The sequence below is a fragment of the Phyllostomus discolor genome, chromosome 12 (genome assembly GCF_004126475.2).
Source record: "Phyllostomus discolor isolate MPI-MPIP mPhyDis1 chromosome 12, mPhyDis1.pri.v3, whole genome shotgun sequence".
Classification (NCBI taxonomy): Eukaryota; Metazoa; Chordata; class Mammalia; order Chiroptera; family Phyllostomidae; genus Phyllostomus; species Phyllostomus discolor.
Window position 1 is genome coordinate 74,404,150 of NC_040914.2, and position 13,370 is coordinate 74,417,519.

The 13,370-nt window shown below is 50.6% G+C and overlaps 1 non-coding gene across 1 annotated transcript; it reads right to left on the minus strand.

Annotated features, from left to right (window-relative positions):
- Positions 1-3,038: 3,038 nt before the first annotated feature.
- On the minus strand, positions 3,039-3,163 carry LOC114488494. Its single transcript, XR_003683809.1, has one exon. It is a non-coding gene; the product is annotated as a U6atac minor spliceosomal RNA (small nuclear RNA).
- Between the last annotated feature and the right edge of the window lie 10,207 nt (positions 3,164-13,370).

The window sequence follows — 13,370 nt, forward strand, 5'->3', positions numbered from 1 at the left end:
ACAGTTGGAGCTTGGTTGGGGGAGGCCGCACCGAGGAGGTGACATACTGATGAACCAAGACTTGAATGAAAGGGAGCCACACATGCCAACACTTGTTTGAAGGCAGGGGTGGCCGGTGGAGACAGTTCCAAACTCGAAGGATGCAAACAAAGTCCCTGAGACAGGCAGAGCTTATTTAAGAAATTAGAATCAGTGGGTCCTAGCCCTGGCTGGCGTAGCTCAGTGGATTGAGCGCGGGCTGGGAACCAAAGTGTCCCAGGTTCGATTCCCAGCCAGGGTACATTCCTGGGTTGCAGGCCATAACCCCCAGCAACCACACATTAATGTTTCTCTCTCTCTCTCTCTCTCTCTCTCTCTCTCTCTCTCCCTCTCTCTCTCTCCCCCTCCCTTCCCTCTCTAAAAATAAATAAATAAAATATTTAAAAAATAAAAAAAAAAAATAAAAAAAGAATCAGTGGGTCCTGGGATGGAGCACTGAGAGTGGGGAAGGGTTGGGACTGGGAGCAGGGAGAGCAGATGCTTGAGTGTGGGGCCTCCCGAACTATGGGAGTGAGGGTGGGCTGAGCTCTCTGTGTGTGGGGTGGGCTAGGGTGCATGTTCATTTAGCCCCTGGACTGCCCCCTCCCAGGGTGTTCAAGGAGAATGTTATGGCTCTTTGTGGAATGAAGTTAGAAATACCAAGAAGGCCATAGGAGTAGCCTCCAGGAGTGGGCATTGAGTGGGGGTTCTTCAGTGGGGGTCCCTGACCAGCCCAGGAGCTACATCTCTGTCTGAGGTCATTGCAGAGCCCCTGCATGGCTGCTGCTCACAGTTAATTCTTGGTGAGCTCCTTCCCATTTAAAATGCACTATCCCTTTTCTACTCTGTCTTATTTTTCCCTCAGTGCTCACCTTATAAACCTATAATACCTATAGGGTACTGACAACTATACCCTATAGAATTTTAAAATTGCTGGCAAAGGGACAAATAATAGACTCCTGAAATGGAACCCTAGAAGCCGGAAGGCCATGTAACAATTTCCTCTAGAAGAATAGAGTCAGCTAAACTCTTAAGGAAGAGCCAGGATAAAAATAAAGATATTCACAGGCAGAGATTAAGAGCATTTATTATATTACTAATAGGCCTTCACTGAAAGAATTGCTGAAGGACATGGTCTGGGAAGAAGAAAACTGAACTCAGGAGGGAATGAGGTACAAGAAGGAAGCGTGAGGAAGGGAATTGGAAGCAATGAAGTCAAATCCACTCAGGCACTGGTTAAATACAACAGTAAAGCCCTGGCTGGTGTAGCTCAGTGGATTGAGTGTGGGCTGTGAACCAGGCATTGCAGGTTCGATTCCCAGTCAGGGCACATACCTGGGTTGCAGGCCACATCCCCCAGCAACCGCACATTGATGTTTCTCTCTCTCTTCCTCCCTCCCCTCTCTAAAAATAAATAAAAAATTAAGAAAAACTTTAAAAAGTCTGATTAACTATATAAAAAAAGAAAAAATACAACAGTAAAGATGATGCTGGCCAATTGGCGGGTGTTAAAAGCAAGGATGATTGGATTCTGGGAATATGAAGGCTGTGGTGGCATGCTTTCTGAATTTCTGTGAGTCCCCGCATATAAACACTAAATAGATTGTAAAACCAAAATGCCTTTTGACAGTATCTGTCAGAAAATTAGGTGAGGAGCTCTTCCTACGACCGCCCCTCATACTCCCAAAGTACAAGTGGGCGGGGACAAATCGATCTCGGCCAGAAGCTGTGCTCGGTAGCTGCATCAGTGCCAGAGAAAGGGAAGCAGGGGTCAGCCGATGGAGCTGAGAATAAGACCCCATGGCAGCTGAGGTTTTCACTGGGGAAAGCACAGCAGGAACCTCTAATGAAGCTGGGAGGGGCTGCCCAATCCAACAGCAGGCGCATGCTCAGGCCCTCGGTAAGGTCTAGAGGGGCTGGGGCACTCTTAGTTTTGACATTGACCCTCCTGGGCTGACCTCTGGGATGGACCCACACTGAAGAACCACACCTCCTTCTAGAAGTTCAGGAAAGAATTGGAGCTTCAGTGGAGAGACTCACTGTAATGGATTATCACCCACCCAACATGTTTAAATCTTCAGGTTATGAGACATGCAGAGAAACAGGAAGGCAATCAACAGAAATTGTGGTGGTCAGCTGGGCTCTCCCCAGGGCACCTCGCTGTTTTCTCAGTGGGTCCATGGTTGAGGCTGCCACGGTGGCAGGGGTGGAGGTCATGCACGGGCCCCGCAACATGGACTTCCTTTCCCAAAGGCTGACCTGGTGGCCACTGATGTAAAGTGTCTAGTCTCCCGACAGCTGAGACCAATGCTGAGCCCCAGCCTGGCACCACACGGGCTTGTTCACGCGGCAGAGGGTGCATACCCGTGGACCTCACTGGTTTTGCCGCATACCCCTTCACCTGGAAGCATCGGGCCTCACTGAAGGCCCTTACGCTGAACACTCATGGGCAGTTGAACCATAGCACTCTCAAGAGCTGGGATGCTTTTTTAAAAAACATCAGGGTGTGTGTTTTTTTAATTGTGGTAGAATATACATGACTTACAATCTACAATTTTAATCACTCTACATGTACAGCCCGGTGGGATTCAGCACATTCACACTGTGGTGCAGCCATCACTGCTGTCCACCTCCAGAACTTTCTCGTCGTCCCAGACTAAAACAACTCCCCATCTCCCTCGGCCCCCAGCCTCTGGTGACTACTCTTCCACTCAGTGTCTGAATCTGACTGCTCTACCTGCCTCATGTGTGGGATCGTACCATATGTGACCTTCGTGCATGGCTGATTGCTCTCAGCATAATGACCTCAAGGTTCGTTCGTGCAGTACCATGTGTTAGAGTTTTCCTCCTTTAAGGCTGAATAACATTCCACTGAATGTATGTACCCCATTTTGGGTATCTGTTCATCCTCTGATGGACATCTGGGTGGCTCCACCTTTTGGCTACTGTGAATAATGCTGCCTTGAACATGGGTGTACAGATGCCCGTGTAAGCCCCGGCTCGCCCTTCTTTGGGGCTGTAAGTAGAAGTGGAAAAAGCCGTGAAGTAGGTGGCAATGCCTTAATGGTCTGCACGTTGTGAGGCCCATGGGCCTCTTCTGTTCTTGTCCAGGAGAGCGCTACCTTTCTTTCCTTTCATACAAAAGCATGCTTTTAAAAAAGAAAATGTTTATTGATTTTAGAAAGAGTGGAAGTTGGGGGGTGGGGAGGGAAAGATGTGAGAGACAAACATCAGTTGGTTGCCTCCCATACACACTCCATTTGGGAATCAAACCCACAACCTAGGTGTGTGCCCAGACCGGGAATCGAACCCCCAATCTTTTGGTGTACGGGACAATGCTCCAACCAACCAGGCTGCCTGGCCAGGGCCAAAAATATGCTTTTTTAAAAAAGTTAAATGTATTAGGGCAACATTGGTTGATAACATTATATAAGTACCAGGTGTACAAATTCTATAATATATCACCTGTGTATGGTACTGTGCGCTCACCACCCAGAGTCTCGTCTCCTTTCGTCACCGCATATTTGACCCCTTCACCCTCTTCTAGTCCCCCCACCCCTTCCCCTCTGGTGACCACCACACTGTTGTCTGTGTCTCTGGTGTGTTTGTTTGCTCGTTTGTTTGTTGCTTTCTGTTTTATATCCCACCAGTGAGTGAGATCATATGGTTCTTGTCCTTTCCCATCTGCCTTATTTCACTCTCAAGACCCAGCCGTGTTGTTGCGAATGTTTTATTCCATCAATTTTTATGACCAAGTGGTGTTCCATTGTACATATGTATCACACCTGCTTTATCCGATCACTTGTTGAAGGACACTGACATTCTTTCCATCGGAACAACTGTCTTGGCCGTTGTGAGTAATGCCGCAATGAACCTAGGGACGCATATGTCTTTACAAATAAGGGTTGTCAGATTTTTTGGGTATATACCCAGAAGAGGGATTGCTGGATCATATGACAGCTCTATTCTAATTTTTTTTGAGGAACTTCTATATTAAAACTCTGCTTTTGATAAGTGACCAATATGTGGTTCTTTCTTTTCCTTACGCTGAACACACAGGTCAGGGATCGAGGGGCGGGAATGGGAGCAGCTGCTTTTGCTGTCACACCTGGCCAATGCGCACTGGCAGGGTTCTCGCTGCCCTGTCTGAGCGTTCTCTCTGCCGGTGTGCAGGTCTGACTCCCGAGGGGTCACTGATCTATTCCACCAGGAGACGCGGCAGCAGGCCTAGTGGACAGGGAACCGAGCCTGTGCACAGGCAGAGAGGGCTACTCTGCTCTGTTGCACGAGGGGTCCTGCTCACCGGGGGAAATCACGTCTCTGCTACATAGTGGGGCAAGGGAGGCTAGGTCTAGAGCCCAGGGGCTCTCTTGGGCGCCTCTTAGAGCTTCCAAGTGCAGCAGTAAGAGTTAGTATAAAACAATAGTTTACAATAACAACGAAAAGGCAGGCCCACCAAGGGTTCAGACACTGTGTGAATGAAGATTCTGGTCACCCCTAGGGGGTGAAGGACCTCAACCCACCGAGGCCCAGATAAGGGCAAAGAGAATGCGGTGGGCAGTGGGGGAGGAGGTTAGGACTGCAGCTTCACGAGCAGTCTCAGAAACGAGGACTTGCAGTCTCTGTGTCTCTTCTTCCTGCTTACAGCGTGTGCGCGCCCATGAATGTACTGTCTGTTTTTTATTTTGGGCTGCCTCCCCTCATTATTTTATACAAGCTTATTGGAGGTTGGTTTTACACTGCAGCCTTTAGGCAGCAGATGTTCAGGTGAGACTGAGACCGAATGTGAGCAGCGACCCACGCAGCTGGGGTAAATCTGCGGTGACAGTGGGAGTTGCTGAGTCCTCATCGTGGGGTGTGGGTGAGGACATCTTCCTTCGCACAAAGGGTGTTTGCATCTCATTTGGTGGGGACGTAGGCTTCTTTTGATATGTGGAGGTTCACGAACATGTAGAGCAATGAGCGTGGTTTGAGTAGCCTGAGAGATGGTCCGTGTGCTCACCACCTGAGCCAGGTGCCAGGTAAGCCATTGTCTCTCAGCCTCAAACCCACCCTTCCATAGCGGCTGATGGATGCTGGTGCCGGGATGCTGCAAACCAAATTTCAGCTTGGCCAGCTGGCTTGGCCTCTGTCACTAGGAGCCCTTAGGCGGCCTGGAAGGCTGGAGGGAAAGAGCTCTTCCTGTGTGCTTCCTGTGTCCTGTCTGTTTCTGTTTCCTGTCTGCTTCCTGTCGGTGTCCTGTTTACTTCCTGTGGGTGTCACTGGTGCTCACCCCAGCAGGGACAGTTCTTTCTGTGACAGCTGCCATATCCAGTCTTCAGTAGGTTCCATGCATGCAGGATCACCCTCAGCACGTGTCTGTGAGGAGCCGGGTGCAGGCGGAGAGCAGTGCAGGCTGGGGGTGTTGGGGAGTGTCTGCAGGACCCCCGTGCAGCTCAGACGCTGCCCGGTGGGGCTGTGCGGAGCCCGAGGGATCCCGGGACCCATGAGGTGTTACACAGTGCTTGATCTCTGAAAGGGAGGCATGGTTAATTTCTTTTTGAAAAGAACAATTGAATAAATTAAACACTTATTTTGAATTTATCTTTCATATTGGTATGGAAGGGGAAAAAGCTATTCTTAGGTTTTGAATTGCTATCTTTTGAATTTCTGTTTTAAAAGGAAAGCACACAGAGGACTTTACAGGAGTTCCAGTAGACATCTTATGGTGTCTGATTTCACTTCAACACTTGGGTCCCTAGGTGTGAGGAGTCATCAGTGCTCTTTCTGCAACTCTCAGACACTGACTCGGTCAGTACTGACTTGATCTGCAATATGGTAGTTCTACTTTTCATTTTTTGAGGATCCTCTATACTCTTTGCTATTGTGGCTGGACCAATTTCCATTCCCACCAACAGTGCGCAAGGGTTCCCTTTTCTCCACACCCCTGGTCTTTTTAATAACGGCCACTCTCACAGATGTGAGGTGGTATCTCACTGTGGCATTACCTTGTATTTCCCCAACGACTAGTGATGTCGAACATCTTTTCAGGTACCTGTTGACCTTTAGTATATCTTCTTTGGAAAAGTGTCCATTCAGGTCTTTTGTCCATGTGTGCTCCTGTCCTCATCATCCATGAGCTACAGTTTCTGCCTCAAAGGAGGGGCTCAGTGCCTTTTAAAGTGTTCTCTTCAGTTGGCAGACGTCTTAAATTGTGCACTGGACCTGCATCCTGGAGCGTTAGACCTGGTATTTCAGTGGGCCACGTTCTCAGTTCTGAACAGCAGAGGGTGCATGGAGACTCAACCGTCCTGTGTGTAGAGAGGGGCATCCAGAAAATGGTACCAGGGCAGAGCGAGCTTTCCCCCGGAGCTTCCTCCAGCCCACAGCATGAGGCATGAATGGCACATTCGTTCCCATACCCTTGTCTTCACAGGTCTCTACTCATAGCAGTGTTCCACATACAGGCAAGGGACTCCCAGTGCAGCTCTGGTCAAACCTGTCACTCACCGGGCATTCCCTGCGATTTCCTCTCTGGCTGCCTTTTCTCTGCCCTGCAGGGTCATCAGGCCCCTGGGGACATCCTGCTGCAGGCATCAGGCCTGCCAGCTGGAAACTTCATTTCTTCACTAGGGTTGCTTTGCATGGGCTAGGGCTGGGCACAGGTCCCGAAAACAAAACAGTACACAAGGGTGTGAGGCAGGCTTAGAAGTCTGGAGAGATTTTCCGGAGAGCCAGCTGCAGGTAGCTCCTGACACCACAGCACTTTAAATCAAAGTGCGCAGGACTTTATTTTTGAAGTAGGCTGGCCAGGGGTTAAGTGGGCTGTCACCAACTCAGGCTGCCTGGGTCCCAGTCCTGGCTTACTGCCCTACATGCATTATTTCCCTATTTGAGCTGTGAGGTCATTCTCCCCAATTTACAGGTGAAAGGAAGGGTCATAGAGAGGTTAAGTGACTTATCCAAAGGCCACTAGCCAGTAAGGGCAGAGCTGGGGTTTGAATCCCCACTGGCCTGTGCCAGGGCCCAGTCAGTGCCTGCTGTGTTGCGGTTTTTGCTTGGATACCTGGTATAACTCCTGGCATGTAGTTAGGTGCTCAGTAAATGTTTATTGAGTAAACAAACATGCCCAAATCCTAAGGGGCTTTTCAAAGGACTTCCTTATCTTTTGCCCTGACAGACCTCCCCCCACCAAACCAAACCAAAGTCAACAACATAACCAGCTAAACTCAGATGCCTGCCGCTTTCCCACTGACCAGTCACTCCCTGAACTGTTTGCCTGGCTGTGCCCTGCAGGCAGCACCTCGTCCTGGGGTGCGTGTTAGGCATCCCTGTCCTTTCCTAACAGTGGTTGTATGTGCAAGCGACAGACTCAGTCCTGGGCACCACCAGGACCTGCACCGTGGAGAAGTGTAGAAGGCAGCACTGTCGTCCTCAGGGGATTACAGATGCCTTCAAGAATCTGGTGGATGTTTGGGCTGCTACAGTCAAAATGCACCCAACTGAGACCCAGCCCCAATGATTGCTAGTCTGAGGCAGGTCCGAGGACACGGGCGACCAACTTGTCTTGGTTTTCCCAGGACATTCCCAGTTTCTAGGACTCAAGCCCTGCCTTCCCAGTGTTGCAATTTAGCTGACTGATTCTGCCCATTACTGTGGCAGAAAATAGCTCTAACTGCAGTATTTCTGTAATTTATTTTGAAAAGTAAGAATATTTAATTACAGTTGACATTTAACATTATGTTAGTTTCAGGTGCATTGCGTGGTGGTTCGATATCTACGCAGCGGATGGAGTGGTCCTCCCCCACATCTAGTGCCCACCCGGCACCACATGGTCATCACAGTGGTACTGACTGTGTCCCCTGTGTGTACTTCACATCCCTGTGACCGTTTGTTACCGTCAATGTGTGCTTCTTAATCCCTTCACCTTTCTCACCCAGCACATGTAGGGTGACCCGACACAGCCCAGCGGAGCAAGACAAAAAGCCCCAAGCACAGGACAAGTCCAAGCAGCCACCTACACACCCCGGAACACCTTGGTCCCCAGTGACTGGAAGGGCTGGTCACCTGACTGAGGAGCCTTGTTAAGAGCCCGCATCCCCGCCAAGGGCGCTGGCACTGTAGTGGGACATTCATGACGAAAGGCTCCATCCCAGTGTTTCTCAGTTCAGCCTGTACATGAAGGTCACCTGGGCAACTATTTAAAAGTGTTGAGGTCTGGGCCTCATTCCGGGTGCCTCTGTAAGGTTTGAACTCTGCCCAGGTGTTTTAAGTGCAGGTTCCAACCACTGCGCTCATTCCCAGGTTGTGTGGGAAACGGGAACACACAGACCTCGGCTCTGACCACGGGCTCCTGGGTCAGAATCTCCTTGGGGTGAATCTGGGGTTAACCAGCTAACAGGTGCTTTTGAGGCCAGGCGGGGGGAGGCTCCAGCTCACCCAAACAAGCTCGGTAATGGGGGGTCCCAGCTGTTGAAACAGGCCCACTGGGAGAGGTGGGGAGGTCCCCTCCACCTCCCAGGCAGGAAAGCCCCCACCTGCCTGTATTTGCATCTGACACCTTCGCTAAGGCTGCCTGGAGCAGGCTGTCATACCCCAAGTGAACACGAGGTGGCATCCAGGCCCCATGCTTGTCCTTGGGCCCACCAGAAAAAATTGTTTCCTTTTATCAAACTCGCCTACTGAAAAATTAGGAGATTTTGTGCAAGCTGGGTTAGTGGCTCTTCCCTGTGTGTGACATTCCTTTAAAAGCTTTGTGTTTGATGGTGAAAGCCCATGGGAGTCTGTACTTGGTTCCATTACACTGCTGTGTTTGTTTCAATATAGACGTAATTATTTCCACAAATTACAGGTACAGTTGACCCCCCAGGAAGATGCTTTTGCAGGCATTTCAGCACTGCGTACCTCAGAGGTAAAGGCACCTTCTGTGGCTTGGGAAGCTCAGGGCAACATGACTGGGCCACAGATCTACCTCCTGGTAAGTGCAGGGGCGGGAATGAGGCTGCCTGTCCCCCTTTGTCCATTCCCTCGTGGACGCTAAACTTCTGCTGTGGGAAGGACGGGACCCCCATCTATCCTCAGGGATCAAGAGGGAAGCATTTTTATCTGCTCAATAAGCTCTAATTTACTTACAAACGTGTGTCATTACCAAATTATCCACAAACTGCTTTCCACTTCTGTGCTTCTGAGCTTTCTGAAGGTGAATGTTATGTAACAGAGCTGAACACCCTCTGAGAGAGAACATCAAAGACTCGCTTTGGAAATGGGAAATAGACGTGCAGGAGCCGGGCCGCTCAGAGGGCAGGGCAGTATGAGTGGGGGAAGCTGACTTGGAATCAAGTCAGAGGGACCTTGGCTAGTGCCTACCCTCTTCCTGCCTGTTTCCTCCATCTGTCACTGGGGAGCTGGCAGGATTCCTGAGCAAACCCTAAGACTCTGGCCAGACACAGTCACAGCTCCCTAAACGCCCGGCGGACTCATGAATTTATGCTCATGGGCTCTCAGAACTGATGCTGCCGCTTCGTAATCCTGAGTCTGCCCAGGTTGATGATGTGGCTCTCACGCTGGCAGCGCTGGGTTTTAAGAGGGAAACTGTTTTCAGAGACCTCTTCAGGGTCTTTTCGGTTTGCCCCTGGCTCCCAGCATAAAGTCACTGAGTGTGGGCTCTGTCTCCCTGCCCTCCAGGGCACAGAGGGTGCCAGAGCTGTCTCCCATGGCTTTGGCCCCTCCTGCTCCCCCAGTCCCGGCACCACCAGGGCAGAGTTTCTGGCCCCGGGTTCTGTGGACCCCCAGAAGTCTGTGAGGGTGGCCAGGGGTGGGGGGCTGGTGTGCGTGTGAGTGGGTGTGTGTAGTTAGTGTCTCGAAAGCTACAGGCATAAACGGCATGTTTTCTTGGGGCATCATTTTCACTCAAAGCTTTGGGAAAAAATTCTTATTGTTTATGAATAAAACAAACATGGATATACCATCGGAGGGAATGAAAAGCTCAAGTCAATTTTAAAGATAAAACACACGACTTTAGAAAGTGTCGCATGGGGGCCAGCTTGACCTACCCTTGGAGGGGTCCTTCTCCTCTGCTCAAAGCAACAGAAGAATAAGTCCATTAACAACACACATCTTTTGAGTGCCTACTATGTGCAAAGCCCTGTGCTAGACACTGGGGACAGGAAATGGGAGACACGTCTCCTACTCCTGAGGATCTGGTGGTCTAGAGAGAAGCCTTGGCTTCATCTTTATCGCCACTGTCACCATCGTTAATGTCGTCTTCACCTTCTCCACATTCATAAGCTCCGGAATACCTGTGTCTGTTTTGTTTCCAGCTGTGACCCTCGCTTCTGGGATCTTGCCTGGCACATGTTACGTACTTAATAACTATTTACTGAATGAGTGCTTTCTCACCTTTTAATCATGCCAGCGTTTATGTTGTGCAGCATCTCAGGCACCGCTCACTGTAATCCTAGGCAGTAGGAAGTGTAGTTATCTGTTTCCGATGGGCACACTGAGAGAGGTTCAACAACTTCCAAAGGCTGCGCACCGAGAGTCGGGATCTAAACCCCTGTCTGTTCAACTCCAGAGCCTGGGCATTCCACTCAGAACTGTGGTGGCCTGAGGCTCCTTGCACAGCCATCAGGTAGGACTTGAGCTCAGTGGGCACGAGCGCTTGAGGCTGGCTTGGTCAGGGGTGGCTTTGATTTAGCTTCTCTCTTGGGTACTGAGACAATTCAGCATCCAGATACCAAAGCACGCCAGCTGGAGTTGACCACAGGTGTCCCGAAGGTGTGACCAGCAGGGGATTTAGACAGCACTTTCGTGTTTGGAACTTCTGGTCAGTGGCCACCTATGCTCCTGGGGCTGCTCAGGTGTTGCCGCATAAGCTGTGGCCGTGCAGGGACAAAGAGGGAGCTTCTGGGGTTTTGCATTAGATCAGTAGCCTGCTGGGGTCACCTGCGAAGCAGAGTCACAAGGCTGCCCGAGAGGACTTTCCCAGCCATTAGGGCCACCACTTCCTCAAACATCTCTGAGGCCAAGTTGGAAAACACCAGGTTGGGATCCTTGAGTCTGGGGGAGCCACTGTTCTGGGGAAGGCAGGGAGGTGGGCCGGGCTCACTGTTAGGCCACAGCCGGCTCTCAGGGTTGGGTGGTGTATGAGTCCTGTGGCTATCACAGCAAATCACCCCAAACTGGGGGCGGGGGGCTGCTTAAAACAACAAGGATTTTTTCTCTTTCAGTTCTGGAGACCAGAGGTCTGTAATCAAGGTGTGGGCAGGCCATTCTCCCTTTGGGGGCTCTAGGGGAGGCCCCTTCCCTGCTTTTCCCAGGGGCTCCAGGCCTTCTTGGGCTTGCGGCTGTGTCACCGCATCACTGCAGCCTGGGTCTCTGTCTTCTCATGGCCTTTCCAGTGTCTGTATAAGCTCCTTCTCCTTTCTCTTAAGGAACTTGGCATTTGATTTAGTCCCACCCTACTCCAGCATGCCCTCATCTTAACTGATGACATCTGCAAAGACCCTATTTCCAAAGAAGGTCACCACAGGTACCAGGGGGTTAGACTTCAGTAACTTCAACGTATCTCTCCGGGGGACACAGTTTGACCCCAAACAGATGGGACTGCTGCCCTCGGGTTATCTCCACATATGGCACCAGGCTTGCCAGGTCCCTGCCATGACTGGTCACAATAAATGACCAGAGCACCTGAGCTTGAACTTGCTTAAGGAGGTAGCCTTGTTCAGAGTGCAGGGGAGGTTTCTTGCCTCTGCCACCGCCACCTCCCCCCATGACCCTGAGCCCTCCTGGGGCATCCCTCCCAGCCCTCTGCCAGAGGATGGGCACATGACCTGCCTTGGTCTACGGGATTCCAGGACTCCGGCAGAGACTGGGGGAGCACCCCTTTCCGCTGCACGTGGAGCAGTGAGGGTGTGAGTCTGAACTCAGGGGGACCTGGGCGGAGTGAGTCCCCCCGACAATGAAGGCAACGAAGGACAGTGCCGCCAGAGGTGTGGAGAGCCTTGTGCCCCCTGGTGTGACGTGAGCACCTGGACTCAGCCTGGCTTGAGCCCAGCTAGTCTTAGAGCTTTTGCCCAGGTGAGCCAATAAACCCTTTTCCTCCTTTATCTGCTCCAGCCAGTTTAAGTTGGACTTTAAAAAAAAAAAAAAAAACTGAAAGAGCCCAACTGAAAAACGCAAGTTCAAAGGCTTGGAGTCACCACCCTCTGTGAGAACCCAGCACACAGACTTTGGCAGGCGATGGCGCTCATAGGCTCAGGGACCTCCTTCACGGACCTGCTAGGTACCGAGAATCCCAGGCTGCACTGTTCTAGCAAGTCCGCGCTGGAGCCTCCCAGGCCCTGAGATTGGGTGAGACAGCTGTGTGTGTGTCTCTTCTCCCCAGGCTCGTCAGAGCACGTGGCAGCGCGGAATCCTGAGCCCTTGTCTCCTGCTCTGATCAGGGCTCCTTCCTCTTCTCTCACATCAGTCACGGCAATGTTCCCTTCCTGCCCCGCTGGGGCGGGAAAAAATACTCTCAGACACTGCCGGGGGGCAATGAGATTGGTGGGGCCACCCTAGGGAGCCATCTGCCATGCTGGGCAAAGCTGGGTGTGTGGGTTCCTACAGCATCTGAGGGTATGCACCGTGACATTGTTTAGAAATAGAAAAAACAACAAGTGCTGGCGAAGATGTGGAGAGAGGGGAACGCTTTTGCACTGTTGGTGGGAATGCAGGCTGGTGCAGCCACTGTGGAAAGCAGTATGGAGATTCCTCAAAAAATTAAAACTGCCTTTTAACCCAGTGGTTCCACTTCTGGGAATATATCTGAAGGAACCCAAAACACTAATTTGAAAGAACATAAGCACTCCTATATTCATTGCAGTGTTATTTACAATCTCCAAGATGTGGAAGCAGCCCGAGTGTCCATCAATAGATGAGTGGATAGAACAGCTATGGATATTTGCATAATGGAATTCTACTTGGCCATAAAAAAGAAGAAAATTTTACTCTTTGTGACAGCATGGATGGGCCGGGAGAACATTATACTAAGTGAAATAAGCCAGAGAAAGACAAATATCATATGATTTCACTCACATGTGGAATCTAATGAACAAACTGAACTAACAAGGAAAATGGGGACAAATTCATAGATGGGGAGCAGATGACAGCTAGTGGGGGTGGAGGTGAGGGGATGGAGGGATTGAGCAAAAAGGAAAAAGGACTCACGGACATGGACAACAGTGTGGTGATTGCTGCGGGGAGCGGGGCATAAGGGAACTAAATGGTAATGGGAAAAATATAATAAAGATTAAATAAAGCAAAAAACTGTGAACAACACAACTGTTTATCAAGAGAGGAACGGAGAAATGGATTATAGCGTGGTCGCACCG